This window comes from Rhinatrema bivittatum, chromosome 4 (genome assembly GCF_901001135.1).
Source record: "Rhinatrema bivittatum chromosome 4, aRhiBiv1.1, whole genome shotgun sequence".
NCBI lineage: Eukaryota > Metazoa > Chordata > Amphibia > Gymnophiona > Rhinatrematidae > Rhinatrema > Rhinatrema bivittatum.
Window position 1 is genome coordinate 199,873,196 of NC_042618.1, and position 16,410 is coordinate 199,889,605.

Sequence of the window (16,410 nt, forward strand, 5' to 3'; positions counted from 1 at the left end):
TTTTTTTATGTTAGATTCTTTAATTTAATCAGGCCTTTGTTAATGTAGAATAGTTCACATCCCTGCTGACCTTTGTTAGGAAAGTGCAGTTCCACAAGCTCCTGCCAGATACAGCACAGGTCTACAATCCTAGCTGGATTTTCTAACTCCCATCCCGGTGTATTCTGATCTTTGTGGTCCTGCTTCAGCAGAACTATTTCCTGATAGGAGTCAGAGAACCAGCACTAGGAAGTCACACAATTTGCTTCCTGCGAGCAGTGAAGCACTTTCAGCACTTCACTGCTACCTTAGAAAATGCTAAGAAGCCTGATAAATTGCTAAAAAACCGTAAAGCTACAGTAGCAGTATTGAGGCTGCAAGTTACAGCATGGGCTAAGGTGCCTCTAGCATGTGTCTCTCACCTGCTTCCCTACCCTCATGGACTTGAGGGAAGAAACCAGTGAAAGAGATGAATGGAATTGATCTTTCCACAATGCTGGATGAAATCAAATCAGGCAATGCTGTAATTCAAAACCATCCACAAAGTATCCTAGAGGAAATAAAAATGTGAATTCTGTACATAAGGATGAAAGAACCACATCGGGAGGTTGCTGAAAAAAAGAGTCAGTATCCTGGAAAGCAAATTTGCTCTGATGAGGAGATTAATCACCAGAGTACTGTGCTGTGGACTTTAGTCATCAAGGCTGATGATGCCGAAAGTAGAGTGAGGAGTGTAGGATTATAGGATGACACAGATTAGAGAACACTGAGCGGATAATGTCTCACAATTTAGAGGCAAACTGCTTGACTAGGTACAGTATTTAGAAAAAAAACCTAATCTACCTAAAGACTTTATAATTGAATGTGCAAATTGGGTCCCCTAGTCCTACCAAAATATAGTAGTTAGCCTGACCAAACATTATCAAGGTTTTAAATTTCAAGCAAATATAGTAAATTTTGTACCTGGTAATTCTCAGTAACATCCTGAGTTACCAAGGAGACAAATTCATGAGTTTTTGCAACTAAATTGCACAAATCTGGACTGAAAGTGCTTATGTGATGAAGCAGCAGCATTAGCTATGAAATTTGATTTGAAATGCTCTGTCTACCCTGCCAAAATGAGGATCTCCTGGAAGGGGAACAAATTAGTTTTTCATCAGTGAAAGAAGTGGAGATGTTTCTCCCCTTCACGTTGCCGATGACCCTCAGCCACAAGAGCAGAAAGACTGCAACAGAAGCAGCAGATCCTGCCATTCCAACATAGACAGCACCCTAGTGCATGAGATGGAGTGACATGCATCCCTACGGTTGTTCAATTAGTGACTTTGGAGCTAAGCTTTTTCATAGAGGGCTGCTGTGTATTTTCTGGAGAGGTTCCAAGAAATTGGAGAAGGGCAGATGGTGGGACAAAGAAGAAGTATAACAGCATAGTCCTGGTTGTCTGACATTAGTAGCAGATGAAATAATGGAAATACTATAGAAGAAAACAAAAGTGTAATATCTTGAAACCAGAGGATTACAGGATCTTGGGTAACATCGCTCCACCACGGGAACTCTTTGATGAGGTAACCAAAATAGAAGATCACACGGGTGCAATAGATGTGGCCTAACTGGATATTGGAAAGACTTTTGACTTTTACACACAAGAGACTGGTGAGCAAGCTAAATGGTCTGGGAGTGTGAAAAATAATACACTGGATAAGAATTTGGTTAGGCAACAGAATTCAGAGAGAGGTGGTCAATGGGGTCCACTATGGTGAAGGAAGGTACTTGGTGGCATGCTACAAGGATCAGTGATAAACATTTCCAATATCTTTATAAGTTACTTTGGGGGGGGGGGGGTGGAGTTAGGTGGGGGATGGTTTAGTTTTTGGTTTTTTTTGGGAGATAGTTTAATGGAATGGAGGTTATTGTCCAATGAACCATGTTAATTATATTGTATAGCTGTAATTTCTAATGGTGATATGCAGAAGCACCTTACCACCAGGTGAATGTTTCATGGAAATGGTTGAAAATGTTTAATAAAAAGATTTGAAACATAAGTGACATTGTGGAAGGATTAGAAGGGTTAGAAGGGAAACTGGTGATTTCTGCATGATATGAAAATCTGCAACAGAGCAGAGATGCCAGGAGACAGATAAAATGAAATCTAGGAGGTCCATATTTAAAAGTCATTTAGATGAATAACGTAATAGTTATCCGTCTTAATGGCTTACACGGTTATATTCATCCATCTAAATGGCTTGCACAGGAGCAGGCAGGAGGCGCTCCTGAGTGGAGCGGAGTTAGCATCTTAAGTTAATTGGCTAACTCTGCTATTCGGAGTTAGCCAGTTACCTTCTGTGATTAACTCTAGTCGGGCAATAGGGCTGTCCTAAAGTTATATATATATAACCGGCTAACTTTAAGATAGTCTGGTATATTCAGCAGTGCAACCATGCCATTGAATAATATACCCTGATAGTTAGCCAGTTATATATAACAGGCTAACTAGCACAGCCTCATTGTGGCTGAACATAGACCTCTAGATATATATATAGATGGTTCAATTTTGAATGGCCCATGTTGTTTACTATGTACGCAGGCACAGTGCAGCCAGTTTTCAAATGGGAACCACTTGCATTTTTTCACTTTGAAAATTAGCAGCAACAAGGTACATGCTCTAAAAGCATCCAGCTATTGTGTAGGTTGCCAAGCAGGGGCAAAATAGTGTGGATACATCTGAACATTGAATATATGCATGCTGTTTCATTCCCCCAACTTAAACAAGCACATGGGAATGCTTCTTTTTAACCCAGTTAAAAGCATACATGCGAATGAGGCATCCCACTCCAGACCTCAAAAGTGGCAAACTGATTTGGTTTCCAGGATATCCCTAATTAGTATGCACAGGATAGATTTGCATACAGTTAGTTTTTGGGTACTTGCCAGGTTCTTATGGCCTGGATTGGCCACTGTTGGAAACAGGATGCTGGGCTTGATGGACCCTTGGTCTGACCCAGTATGGCATTTTCTTATGTTCTTATGTTCAGTTTATTTAGAATTTATTTATTTATTTAGAAACTTTTATATACCGGTATTAGTGGGGACATCATACCGGTTTACATTTGAACAAAAGGCTTGAAAATACATATTAACAGGGAAAAAATGAACCGGGAGAAGGGATTAACCAAGATCAGCATGGAAGGATAGATTAACGTAACAAGAACAATCATAAGTTAACAAAATTTGCTCCTTAATGTAAGGAATATGCGGTCAGCATGAGGTAGTGCAGGGATGGTGTGGAGGGGGTATTCTATTCTGGATAGGCTTGTTTGAACAGTAGTGTTTTTAGTTTCTTTTTAAATTTGATCACACTTGGTTCAAGGTGTATGTTCACAGGGAGGGAGTTCCAGAGGGTGGGGCCTGCGATAGAGAGGGCCCGTTCGCGAGTGGAGGTGAGATGGGCTGTTTTCAGTGAGGGTGCATGTAGGGTGCCTTTGTTGGTGGATCTGGTAGGTCGAGAGGACTGGGAGCATTGAAGGGAATGTCGAGCCAGTTGGAGTGGTGGGCGTGGATGGATTTATGTACAATGGTAAGGGTTTTGTAGTGGATATGGGAGAGAATGGGGAGCCAATGTAGGTCTCTGAGGATGGGGGTGATGTTTTCGTGTTTGCGGGTGTTAGTGATAAGTCTTGCTGTGGCATTTTGTAACATCTGAAGGGGTTTTATCGTAGACAGGGGGAGCCCAAGGAGGAGTGCGTTGCAGTAGTCTAATTTGGAGGTTATGGTGGCTTGAATCACTGTACGGAAATCTTGGGTGTATAGTAGGGGTCTTAGATTTTTAAGTACGTTGAGCTTGAAGAAACCAGCTTTTAAGATGGAGTTGATGTGCGGTTTCATACTTAGTTGAGGGTTGAGGAAAACTCAGAGGTCCCTGATGGACGGTTGCGTTGTGATAATGTTTAGCTTGCGGTCATTAGACTGGGGGGAAGTGAGTAGGAGATGAGTAGGAGTTCAGTTTTATTAGTGTTAAGGGCAAGGTGTAGGTTGGTGAGCAGGGAATTGATGGCTGCTAGACAGTTTTCCCAGTGCTTTAGGGCATCGGAGATGGAAGTGTGAATGGGGATAATGATCTGAACATCATCAGCGTAGAGATAGAACTTGAGCTTGAGGTCAGAGAGGAGATGGCAGAGCGTGGTTAGGTAAACATTGAAGAGGGTAGAGGAAAGAGATGAACCTTACGGCACTCCTTGCTGTATGGTGTGAGAGGATGAAAGGTTGTTTCCTATTTTAACAAAGAACTTTCTGTTAGATAGATAAGATTTGAACCAAGCAAGGGCTAGTCCAGAAATGCCGATGCTTTCTAGTCGTGTTAGGAGGTGATAATGGCTGATGGTGTCAAATGTAGCTGAGATATCGAGGAGGGCAATTAGGTAACTGTGGTCTTGACCTAGACCTCTGAGGAGGTGGTCAGATAGGGAGAGGAGTAGTGATTCGGTGTTGAAGTGTTTCCGGAAACCGAATTGGGAACCATGGAGGATCTCATGATTATCGAGATAGTCCATGAGTTGGGAGTTAACGACTTTCTCCATCAGTTTGGAGATGAGTGGGAGGTTGGATATGGGGCGGAAGTTGGAGGGGTCTTTTGGGTCGAAGGAAGGTTTCTTTAGGAGGGATTTGACTACCGCATTCTTGAGTGAGTCAGGGACCCTCCCATGGGCGAAGAAGCAATTGATAACGTCTGCTAAGGCTCCAGCTATGGTGTCAGGGATGGCTTTTAGGGCTTTGGTTGGGATGGTGTCATTGGGGTATGAGGCTGGCTTGAGTTTTCGAAGGATATTACCAATCTCTTTCACGGAGGTGAAGTCAAGTGTGGCCATTACAGGTTGGGAGGATGTAAGGAAGCTGGGTGGGTCGGGGAGGGGACATTTATTGGAAGGGGGAAATCTGGAAAGAGGTTAGAGATTTTACTTTGGAAATAGTTAGCCAGTTCTTCACATTTGGCTGCAGCTTCAGTGTCCGGTATGGTGGGGAGGGGAGGAGTGGTGAGACTTGTAACGTATGAGAAAAGCACTTTTGGGTTGAATCTATAGTCATGGATTATTTTGCGTAAAAGTCTCGCTTGTGTTTGAGGGTGGATAGTCTGTAGCTGTGTAGGGCTGTTTTGTAGCTTGCGGAGTATTGCGGGGTTGGGTCCTTGCGCCATTTTTTTTCTTTTTGTCTGAGGTTGTTTTTTTAGGGTTTTTAGTTCTGAAGAGTACCAGGGCTTTGAGGGTTTTGAGGAGGTGTTTATGACTCATTTGGAGAGTGGGCAAAGCTTGTTGGCGATGTCTTCAGTGAGGGTCACTGCTTAAAAGGAAGTGGTCTGACCCCACTTCCTTGCCTTGGCAATTGGGTCGATCACGTTGTGATAGCAATTTTGTCTTCCTGTGTTTCCTGTCTCTTGTCCCAGTCTTTCTGTTCCAACGTCTCCTGTGTCTCCAGTTCCAGCATCTACTGTGTCTCCAGTTCCAGCATCTCCTATGTCTCCCGTTCCAGCCTCTCCTGTGTCTCCAGTCCCAGCGTCTCATGTGTCTCCTGTTCCAGCGTCTCCTGCTCCTTCGTCTCTCCATTCCTGCTAGTACCCTTCAGACTGATCTCATGGTACTGACCTTTGCCTGTTCTTGACTACTCCTTGATTGCTGCATGACCTGACCTCTGGCTGGACACCGACTACTCTCTGATTGCTGCATGACCTGACCTCTGCCTGGACACCGACTACTCTCTGATTGCTGCCTGACCTGACCTCTGCCTGGAACACCAACTACTCTCTGATTGCTGCCTGACCTGACCTCTGCCTGGAACACCAACTACTCTTTGATTGCTGCCTGCTCTGTCTTCTGCCTGGAACTCTGACTACGCATGGACAGCCCTCTGCCTGGCTGACCATTCTACGCAAGACTCTGGTATTGATTCCAGCAGGTTGAAGGATCTGAGCAGCATAGTTTTATCAAAGGGAGATCATGCTGCATATATCTGGTCAATATCTTTGTTTGGGTAACCAGATTATTAGATTAGGAGTGCTCGCTGGATGTGGCGTACTTGGATTTCAGCAAAGCTTTAGTCGCTGTTCTTCATAGGAGGCTCATAAATAAACTGAGCAGCTTGTGGAGGGCTCCCAAGATGGGGATCTGAACTACAAATTGGGTATGTGATAGACAACAAAGGGTAGTACTAACTGGAATTCACGCTGAGTAAAGATGGGTGATTAGTTTAATTTCTCTATGAGCAATATTCCAAGAGGGAAACATTTTCTTTTTCTGCAGATGACACTAAGATCTGCAACAGAAAAGACACTCTTGAGGGAGTAAACAGAATGAGATGTGATCTAAGAAAGCTTGAGATGTGGTCAAGTGCCTAGCACTCCTTTTTTCAATGCAAAAACATCAAGCGTCTTGGCTGCAGAAATATGAAGGAGCAGTACTGTACACAGTACATGATAGGGATGTGAATCGTTTTTTGACGATTTAAAATATCGTCCGATATATTTTAAATCGTCAAAAATCGTTAGGGCCACGATACAATACCAATTCCCCCGATTTATCGTCAAAAAATCGTAAATCGGGGGAAGGGGGAAGGGGGAGGGCAGGAAAACCGGCACACTAAAACCCCCTAAAACCCACCCCCGACCCTTTAAATTAAATCCCCCACCCTCCCGAACCCCCCCCCCCAAATGCCTTAAATTACCTGGGGGTCCAGCAGCACACTAAAACACCCTAAAACCCACCCCCGGCACACTAAAACCCCCTAAAACCCACCCCGACCCTTTAAATTAAATCCCCCACCCCAAATGCCTTAAATTACCTGGGGGTCCGTAGCGGTGGTCTGTAGCTTAAATTACCCCCGGGTCCGTAGCTAAATCAGGGGAAGGGGGAGAGCAGGAAATCCGGCACACTAAATCGTGGTGTCTTCAGCCGGCGCCATTTTGCAAAATGGCCGCCGCAAAATGGCGGCGGCCATAGACCAATACGATTCGACGCAGGAGGTTGTTCCGGACCCCCGCTGGACTTTTGGCAAGTCTTGTGGGGGTCAGGAGGCCCCCCCAAGCTGGCCAAAAGTTCCTGGGGGTCCAGCGGGGGCCCTGGAGCGATCTCCTGCCGTGAATCGTTTCCGTACGGAAAATGGCGCCGGCAGGAGATCGACTGCAGGAGGTCGTTCAGCAAACCCTCGCTGAACGACCTCCTGCAGTCGATCTCCTTCCGTACGGAAAATGGCGCCGGCCATACGCGTATGGCCGGCGCCATTTTCCGTACGGAAACGATTCGCGGCAGGAGATCGCTCCAGGGCCCCCGCTGGACCCCCAGGAACTTTTGGCCAGCTTGGGGGGGCCTCCTGACCCCCATAAGACTTGCCAAAAGTCCAGCAGGGGTCCGGAACGACCTACTGCGTCGAATCGTATTGGTCTATGGCCACCGCCATTTTGCGGCGGCCATTTTGCAAAATGGCGCCGGGTGAAGACACCACGATTTAGTGTGCCGGATTTCCTGCTCTCCCCCTTCCCCCGATTTAGCTACGGACCCGGGGGTAATTTAAGCTACGGACCGCCGTTACGGACCCCCAGGTAATTTAAGGCATTTGGGGTGGGGGATTTAATTTAAAGGGTCGGGGTGGGTTTTAGTGTGCCGGGGGTGGGTTTTAGGGGGTTTTAGTGTGCCGCTGGACCCCCAGGTAATTTAAGGCATTTGGGGAGGGTGGGGGATTTAATTTAAAGGGTCGGGGGTGGGTTTTAGGGGGTTTTAGTGTGCCGGTTCACGATTTTAACGATACTCTAAACACCCAAACGGCGACGATACGATTCCCTCCCCCTCCCAGCCGAAATCGATCGTTAAGACGATCGAGGACACGATTCACATCTCTAGTACATGATAGGAGATAAGATATTGAACCCTGACCTTTATATGATCTCCTTTGCCTTTGCTCTTATATTAAACCATACTGCCTGTTGACCACTGGAGCCTAGGTGGCCATTCCCCATTTATAATTACCAGGTCCAGTGTCATGAGTTCCATTATGAACTCCATTACCTTTCATCTAAGGAGAGCCCCTACAAGGGAATCTGTGATCTTTCTACTTATCGATTCTGCAAATGCATGCTCTAATCCACACATGGCAGACTTAAATCTTCCATCAGGAACACCTCGCTTTCATTGCAGTGATATGTACGTCAGTGGTTAAATCTCTATCCAGCTCCTCCTTCTTTAATAAAGTTTTGTAGATCACTTTGGTTTGGATGAAAGTGCAATTCCCCACTTTCCAAGATGACCCACAGTGCCTCTTTCTTTCCTCATATCCCCTATATTTCAGTTGCTTTAATATTAATATTTATATAAAGTGCAATTTCTTGCCCTTTTCTGTTTTCTGTATCTTTTCTGAGCATGTTGAAGCCAGATATGGCTGTATTGCAATCGTGAGACTCATTGGACCATGTCTCTGTAACAGCAATGACATCAAGATCTGTCTTAACTTTCAGTTCTAGTGTGATGAGAGGGGAACACACGTGCCAGCTACTGCACCATACAAACCCTCCAGGAAGTGGTTATGCAGGGTCTGGCCCATGGTTAGACTGCCCAGAGAAAAGAAGAAAGTGCAGTGGACTACAGTTCACAAGTTCCATAGCAGCCTGGATATATGGGGGTGAAGTCCCTGAGAGTAGGGAGGGTGGGGACTCCACACTCACTAGGTACATAGGTGGGGAGAACTGGAATCTCAAAGGGAGGAGAGTAAGGAGTTTCAGCAACAATCTGAGGAAGAGATAGAAGTGGGGATATCCACTCCTCCTGAGCCCACAGAAGTGGAAACAGCAGAATTACCAGATGAACAGGAGGAGATGGAGGTAGACTGAATTTTAACTGAGTCACAGTGGGCTTATTGTTATTTTCTTTTTCCTGAACTGTGATGTGTGGGAGGGGCAATTTAACTGCAGTGACTATGGACTGTGGCTGTTGCACACACTGTAGGATTTAATTGTGTGTGAGAGAGAGAGAGAGAACAGTGCGGAGAGAAAAGCCTTTATTTTTGCTACAGGGGAAGGAACAGTTTAAGCACAGCAACTGCTGCAAAGGAAACTGAGTATTATAAACTACAGTCTGGACCAGTAAAGGGAGCGAGAGACAGACGATGTATGCCTGGGCTAAGCATCTAAATATTTGTACTATATTGTAGAAACACCTGTTGTCAGTTGGTGATTAAAGGAGGAAGATAGACTCCTGCAGAGGATACCTATCCGCTGAAGCTCTACCAGTGGCTTGCAGCTGGACGGACCTCCACATTTAGTAAGTCTCAAATTGCATTATTTATAGAATGAGCATTTGTGCTCGTAGTCTTCCAGATATTTATATTGGCCTCATCTTCCCCCTGTTTAGCCTCAAGCTGAGCAAATGCTACCCTAAGTGAGCAGATGTGAGCTGGAAGTCATAGAGTGACTGCACAGAGACAACCTGAAGATATAATTTTGCATACTGACTTTGTCACCAGAGCGATCATTAAAATGTCACTCTTTCTTAATTTCCCAAAATGATTTGTCAAACCTCACAAGAGATATGATTCTGAGAATTCTATTATTTCTTTAACTAGACCAAGGTAATATTAAGTGAGGACTAAATACCTTGGTAGGTGGACTCAAAACTTCTTCTGATCAACTGTGGTTGTAAAATACTCTTGAATCCCACTTCGCACTGCTGTATGCACCAAATGGCTCTGTGAGGAGATCCCCAAGTTGGTTTCACTTTTTGGTTTCTAGTTGACAAGGTATACTGGTGGGGGAGACCCAGGATTGATTTGGTTTAACCTGTTTGGAAAATATTTTCTATGGTTGTAACTGTAATATTAGTAAATATCCACTAGATGGCATTTGGCTAGAACTGAGCCCTGTACTCTGAATTGTTAAAGTGGTTTGTTTTAAGGGATGGTGGATGTCCACTTAAGAACCCAGGGTGTGTGATTGTTGGAAAAGAGTTGAGGGGAAGGTATAAAAGGGGAAGGACTTGACGAGAGCTTGCACTTTCTAGCTTGCCCTTTTGATCCTGTCCATTCTGTATGGGGCTGGTAAAGGTAGGGACCTCCAGGATGTAGTGACTTGGAGTGGCTAGCTTGCAGGCTAGTGAGCATGGGCACTCTCCCAGTAGAGCAGGGCCCTGCAGGGGCTCTCCCCTTCAAGGGAGAAGCCCACAGCCATGGAATGGAGATTGTGTTTTTTTTCCTCCTGAGGAAATAACCAGAAGCTGGCATGAAGGCGAGGCAGTTCCTCCCTATCAGGAAAATGGCCAGGGATGATTCCAAAATGAAGAGTGCCTCAAGAGATTCCCTTATGTGGAGGAGTCAGGAACTTTAAATGCTATAGTAATGGAAAAGTGTGGAAACCGAGGGAAGATCAGAGCCCAAGTAATCATGAGTAGTTTGGGGAAATGGAATTTCATGTCCCTTTGGATTTTCATTTTGATGTGGTATCGCTTTGGTAGACCAAGGGAGCAGTCTGAATGCATAAGGAGTCTGGAGTAATGTTTGAGAGAGTGAAATTTATTCCTTTATTAGAGAATTGAGATTGGGGTAAATATGAAGAGGTCGCTGAGTGTTGAGCTTGTAATTTGGGGTGGTTTGACAGAGGAAGAAAAAATGTACTTTGTGGAAAGTAAATCTTTTTCTCCTGAGAACTGGCAAGGGGAAGGAGATGTTAATCCTGACTCTTGTATCCCATGAATTCTGATTATTCAGTATTGTCGATTTTTCCCTATGCTAATGTGTAAACAATGGCTGGATGACCCAGAAATAAAGATTTAAGAGTTGGTATTTTGAAACTGGTGTCTGTCTATGCTTTCCTTGGGCCAGCCCTAATGGATAGCATAGGGCTAGAGTTCATGGAGGGGAAGAGAATGGTGTCCTCTCTGTCTAGTCAATAGAATAGTTGGAGGTTACCCCTGCTGTCTCTTTTCAGGTCCACTTCACTTATCTACATGACACCACACATCAAACCCGCTAAATAATTTGGGAGAAAGATTCTTCTACTGAAAGGTGAGACTTCCCCTCATTTTATGTCTTTTTCAAGTCCTTCCAAATAACTTTTTGAGTATTTCAAAACACATATTCCCTTTTATAACAGTAGACATTCATGAAAATCCAATATTCAGTCATTATTTGTCTACTGAAGGCCCAATCTAAAGGGCCTCGCTCCTCCATTGAGGAAACTAGAATACAATGTTGCTATATCAAGTAAATTGCTATAATGCCTGAAAAAGGTATATTTTAGCACTCCTAGACTGTACCCTGAGCACATCACAAAAGCAGAATTAAAAGTACCAGAAAAGAACATAAGAACATGCCATACTGGGTCAGACCGAAGGTCCATCAAGCCCAGTATCCTGTTTCTAAGAGTGGCCAATTGTATTAGACAGGGATGGGAAGAACTGCAGTGTATGGGCAGGACCAATTAGGCCCCCGAAGATTTGAACCATGGACTGAGCTGTATACATTGTGAATATATATATATATATATATATATATATATATATATATTTAGGATTTGTTAAGCCTTTTGGCTTCTCTTTTCTGTTAAGCTCTCTGTCTTCTCTGGAAAAATAAACTACTGAATTTTGTGTGCTAGTAGTGAGTCTCTGAGGCTAACTTAAGACTAATCAATGCACAACCAGAATTAGCCAGATAAGTTAGACAGCTAACTCTGAATGTTGGAGTTTGCCAGATAACTTATCTGGCTAACTTATCTCTGCCCAGAAACACTCTGAGAATGACTTCAAGTTATCCCCCTAAATTCTAGCCAGTGGAAATTTTTAAACCTTGCCATTTGTACGGCTAAACTGAACTTAGCCGGTAAAATGGCACTGAATATCAACCTCTGTATTACCAGTGGTATCATAATAAAATTCTCTGTAGTGCCTCCCATACTATAAGGGGCTTAAACTACCCAGAAGGAGGGGAAGCAATCTGAAAAAAAAAATTATCCCAGTTTCTCAATTACAATGCAAACTATCTTTGTAGTGGATAGTTTCACTAAAAAAATGCAAAGCATACTTCTGCCTAATGGCTTCAATAGGAGATCACTCAACCCCTTGAAACCTTACAATATCTTATTCTAACTTGAGCCATTGCCTTCAATTACTGGTATGGTGTTTATATCCTATGGGATAAATAAAACTAGTATGCAGTGAAATTAAACCAGGCCCTCTGAGATATCCCATAGAACCTATTGTTTTTTATTGATTTCTTTTATACATTTTGTAAGATGTTATAGGAAGCATTAAAATAACACTACCACTTTTTGAATTAATATTTGCTTTTGGTGCTGGAACTCAATTTAAATCAAGTTATTGTGATTGCTAGAAAAGGAACTAAGCCAGGATATGGGCAAGAAATAAAAGTTGCCACCTCATCCCAGGGCAACTAACTAGACTAATCCAGTCCAGGTTTTGCCCCATTGCATGCATGTATTTGTAGTATCTATCTGCCTATTTGGTTGATTAAAAGGAGGATCTCAACTCTAGCAAGAGATCTGGCTAGGACTACAAATTGCAAGACAAGCCACTGTTAATATTTGGTAGTGACAAACTTCATCCAGCAGACAAAGCTGCCATCATCACTTACTGAAGCTTTCCCTGGAGACAAGCTAAGGCTAACATCTAGTTTAACAGAGCTCCATACAGCACCTATATTTATTCATTATGTTTCTTGTAGCTTGACCAATGCCGTGGTTAGTAGTCTTGTCCATAGAACTGTATAATCCTCATTTCATTCTCTCACAGTGCACATGAAACCTTTCTTGTTTTTTTTATATGGGTAAACTTTTTTACTGAATAAAATTGAATAAAGGTGAACAAATAAAGAACCCAAAGTGTTAGGTTTCCTATGTACAGTGGGTTATTATACATATACAATTTACACATTTCCAATTTCTCCACCTCCTTAACAAGAACTGATCGATAAAGATACCAGAACATCCCCCCTTCTCCCCTCCCACCCAAACCTCATTTATGTAACCCTAGTTTGAAGCAAATCAGGGTTTGTTTGTTTTTTTTAAAACAAAGAGAAATTATTTAGAATATCCGAAAACTTATTGTAGTGTTGCTGGTCCTGAAATATAGACTAATGCCCTTAGAATCTGATTGTGAATCAACTTCCTTGTACTTAGAATCTAATAGTAATAACTGGTGACATACAAGGAATTAACAATGCAGTACTATTGTTTTAAACAGACCCACATTAGTATAATCAGAGTTTAACAGATAAATATTTTGGTTTCTGAAAGATATATGTGGCAACAAATTGTCAAGTGTTAATTAGTTCATCTGTCATATGTTTTCTTACATATGAAATTAAAAACATAGTTTATAAATTGATTCAAATTAACTAGGGCTGTCTTTGTGAACACATTTCAATCTGAAGATCTCTTATGAGAAAAATAAAGAGCAATCCACAGAGCATATCCATGAGAACAGAACATAAGAATGGCCAAGCTGGCACAGACCAATGGTTCATATAGCCCAGCATCCTGTCTCTAACAGTGGCCCCCAGAGTCACCAGATGATGAAAACCAGAGTTTGTCTAAGCGCTCCCTGTAGTTCTACAAAAGTGTGAAGCCACTTGGCCTCCACTCAATCTCTAGCATCCCATTTTTGTCTTTGTCTTCCAGAAATGCATCCAGATCCCTCTTGAATATTACTATGCTGCTTGTTGTGAGTACATTTGGCAGCAGCTGAGTCCATAGTTTAACTACCCACTGACTGAAGGAATACTTTTCTTGTCTTCGTATTGAAACTGCTAGCAAACAGTTTCATTGGATGCCCCTTGCTCCTATTATTTTTGGATAGCGTACACAACTGCTTGTTTGTGGTTTGTTTATTTCTGTTCACGATCCTGTACACCTCTACCATGCCCCCCCCCCCCCCACCCCATCTTCTTTTGTCCAGGATATAAAGCATCTGAGTTCAAAAGCAATAGTTTAGTAGTCAGATGAGCCATGGGAATATAATAGTAATAATTCTATTTGTGATATTTAGAACACTATTAGAGAACACTTGGGGTGAAGTTTCACTGGGGAGAGCTAACAGCCTGACCTAGCTGGCCACATTTTGGCTTGTTAGATTTTAGGTGAATTTTTAACTGCAACCAGCTTGTTGGTGGTAGTGCTGCTGGTGACAGGGATGTAGCAGTAACAACCGGCAGTGGAAGAGCTAGAGTGTGTGTGTGTGTGTGTGGGGGGGGGGGGGGGGTTAGTGCTATTGTACCCATCACTGAGTTCCAGCGGGGAAGGAGCAGGGCCTCAGAATGTTAATTTTAAAACCTGCTTGATAACCCTGTTTTTGAACTTTGACCCTGGACTCTGATCATGGCAAAAGAACTCTGAGTCTATGACCAGGAAAGGTTTAATCATACCTGTGCAGGTGGGAAGCTCAGGTGTGGCTATCAGGCTCATGGTAAAAGCTGAAAAGGCTCAAACCTGACAACTGATGGAAATCAAAACGTTTTTCTGTGCCTGGCAGCTCCAGGGAAAAGTAGTCAATGCCAGAAATGCATTTCTCCCTGTGCTATGCAAAATACAAGTAATCAGAGATGCACATTTCCCACAGATTTCCTCCGAATCTAGCTGTCATTCATTTAATTTGTCATTCAAATTAAATGAATGACAAAAGAATGCACAAGAAAAACTCAGACTTGTGGAACTCTCTTCCCCTCTTTGTGCATACATTAGTAGATTCGTAGGAGTTTAAGAAAGCTTTAATTTAAAGACACACTTATTTCAGAAGGCCTTTTCAGCCTCTTTTCAGCCAATACTCTTCATATGATGATGGCTTTCCTCCTAAGACAATTGCGGCCAATGCTACTTAACAGCATATTGAGGCATATAATGGTTTGATGTAGTATGATATGTGGCATCCTGTCACCATGCCAGAAATGAAACCTGACCAGGGACAATAGGGATCAGTATTAAACTTGAGACATGCCCCTGATGCTGTGCTTCCAGTAACTTGTATTTTTATTTGACTTATCATTTCACACTTTTTTCCTCTCTTTTTTTAATCATTCTGTATACTACTTTGGCATCACATGTAAACTAGTCACACCAATAAAGTTATCTGAATCTGAATTTAGCATAAATGCATCATGAAGAGAAAGTCAAATTGCATATGTTCATAAATTCTTAACATTAACCCTTTGCAGTCATGTGCTGTGAGATCCAAGTACAATCAATATGCATGATGAATAGGAATGCCTCTTCAACCAAGTCAACTTATATAAGCTGATTGAGTCCTAGTTTTGCATATAGAGCTAAATTTCTCCTAATAAAAGTGGACTACATATCCATGCGTGTAATGGGGAAAAAAGCAAGAACAGAGCAGTAGGTTTGGGTTGATCTGGGTGAGGCGGCAGTCCTAATGGTGAGACATGTTGTTTCACTATGTTGGCATGTTCCATGACCCGGCCTCAAGTTGTCTTAGAGAGTACCAGGGTAGGGTAAACTACATGTGAGTACACATGTTCAGGAATAAAGCCCACTTGAATCAAATGAGCTTCCACTAAATCCAGAGACCTGAAAAAATGCTGTACTATGCACTGGTGGAGTAATTTCAATAAAGACTTTGCCATCACGCTTCTGTTGGGAGTTTGCCAGTTAAATTTCTGCTTTTAAAATGGTTTCCCACTTGACTAGCTACATTTATTCTCCCAAATTTACAGACCACACACATTTAGTGAGTCATAAAAGGGAAGGCCCTGGGGTGTTTTTTTAATTTAGCTGGTCAGCGCACGTTTTCAGTACTGACTGACTATATTTAGTCAGACAATTACAGTCACAGAAATAGCTGTCCTAAATCTTGCTGGACAAATTTTGTTCAGCTAAATTGTAGAATATTTTTAGCCACAGTTCTAGCTAGTTAGGCAAGATTGAACATTTGGGTAAAGATAACTGAGTGAAATTACTTGCTTAGCTCTGTCGCTCAGTAGCGTACTGAAAATTGACCCAATAGGGCCTGATTCACTAAGCTTTCTATCGCATAAACATAAAATGAGGGAAAAAATTAGTGAATCAGGCTCCTAATCTACACTTAGAGCAAGTAAAATTAAGAATACCTCTTTTCTCCCTAATTCATATTTAATTTCCATGGCCAAATCTTTGAAAATCCCTCCTACCTCACCACTGCTGGCACTAGTAATTGAGATGCTGAGATGTAACAGGCTATGCTAGTGCTTACCTGCTTGACCTAAATTATGAACCGTGCACAGCAGCTGCAGTATAACTTCAGGAGAAGACATGTCTGAAAAAGGGGGCATGACTGCAATAAAAAGGTCAAACAAATGCAAAACTGTGAGTTCAAAAAAGGAAAGAGACCTAAGTCTAAGATGAATCATTGGTAGAAGAGAGATAAAAGGCAGGCACATTAATAATTTTAAGTCTGCAGGTAGCAC

The 16,410-nt window shown here is 42.7% G+C and overlaps 1 protein-coding gene across 1 annotated transcript in view; it reads right to left on the reverse strand.

Moving 5' to 3' along the window:
* Positions 1 to 16,410, reverse strand: part of CACNA2D2 (calcium voltage-gated channel auxiliary subunit alpha2delta 2) — a 1,734,543-nt gene that overhangs the window by 1,261,391 nt on the left and 456,742 nt on the right. The window lies entirely within an intron of this gene.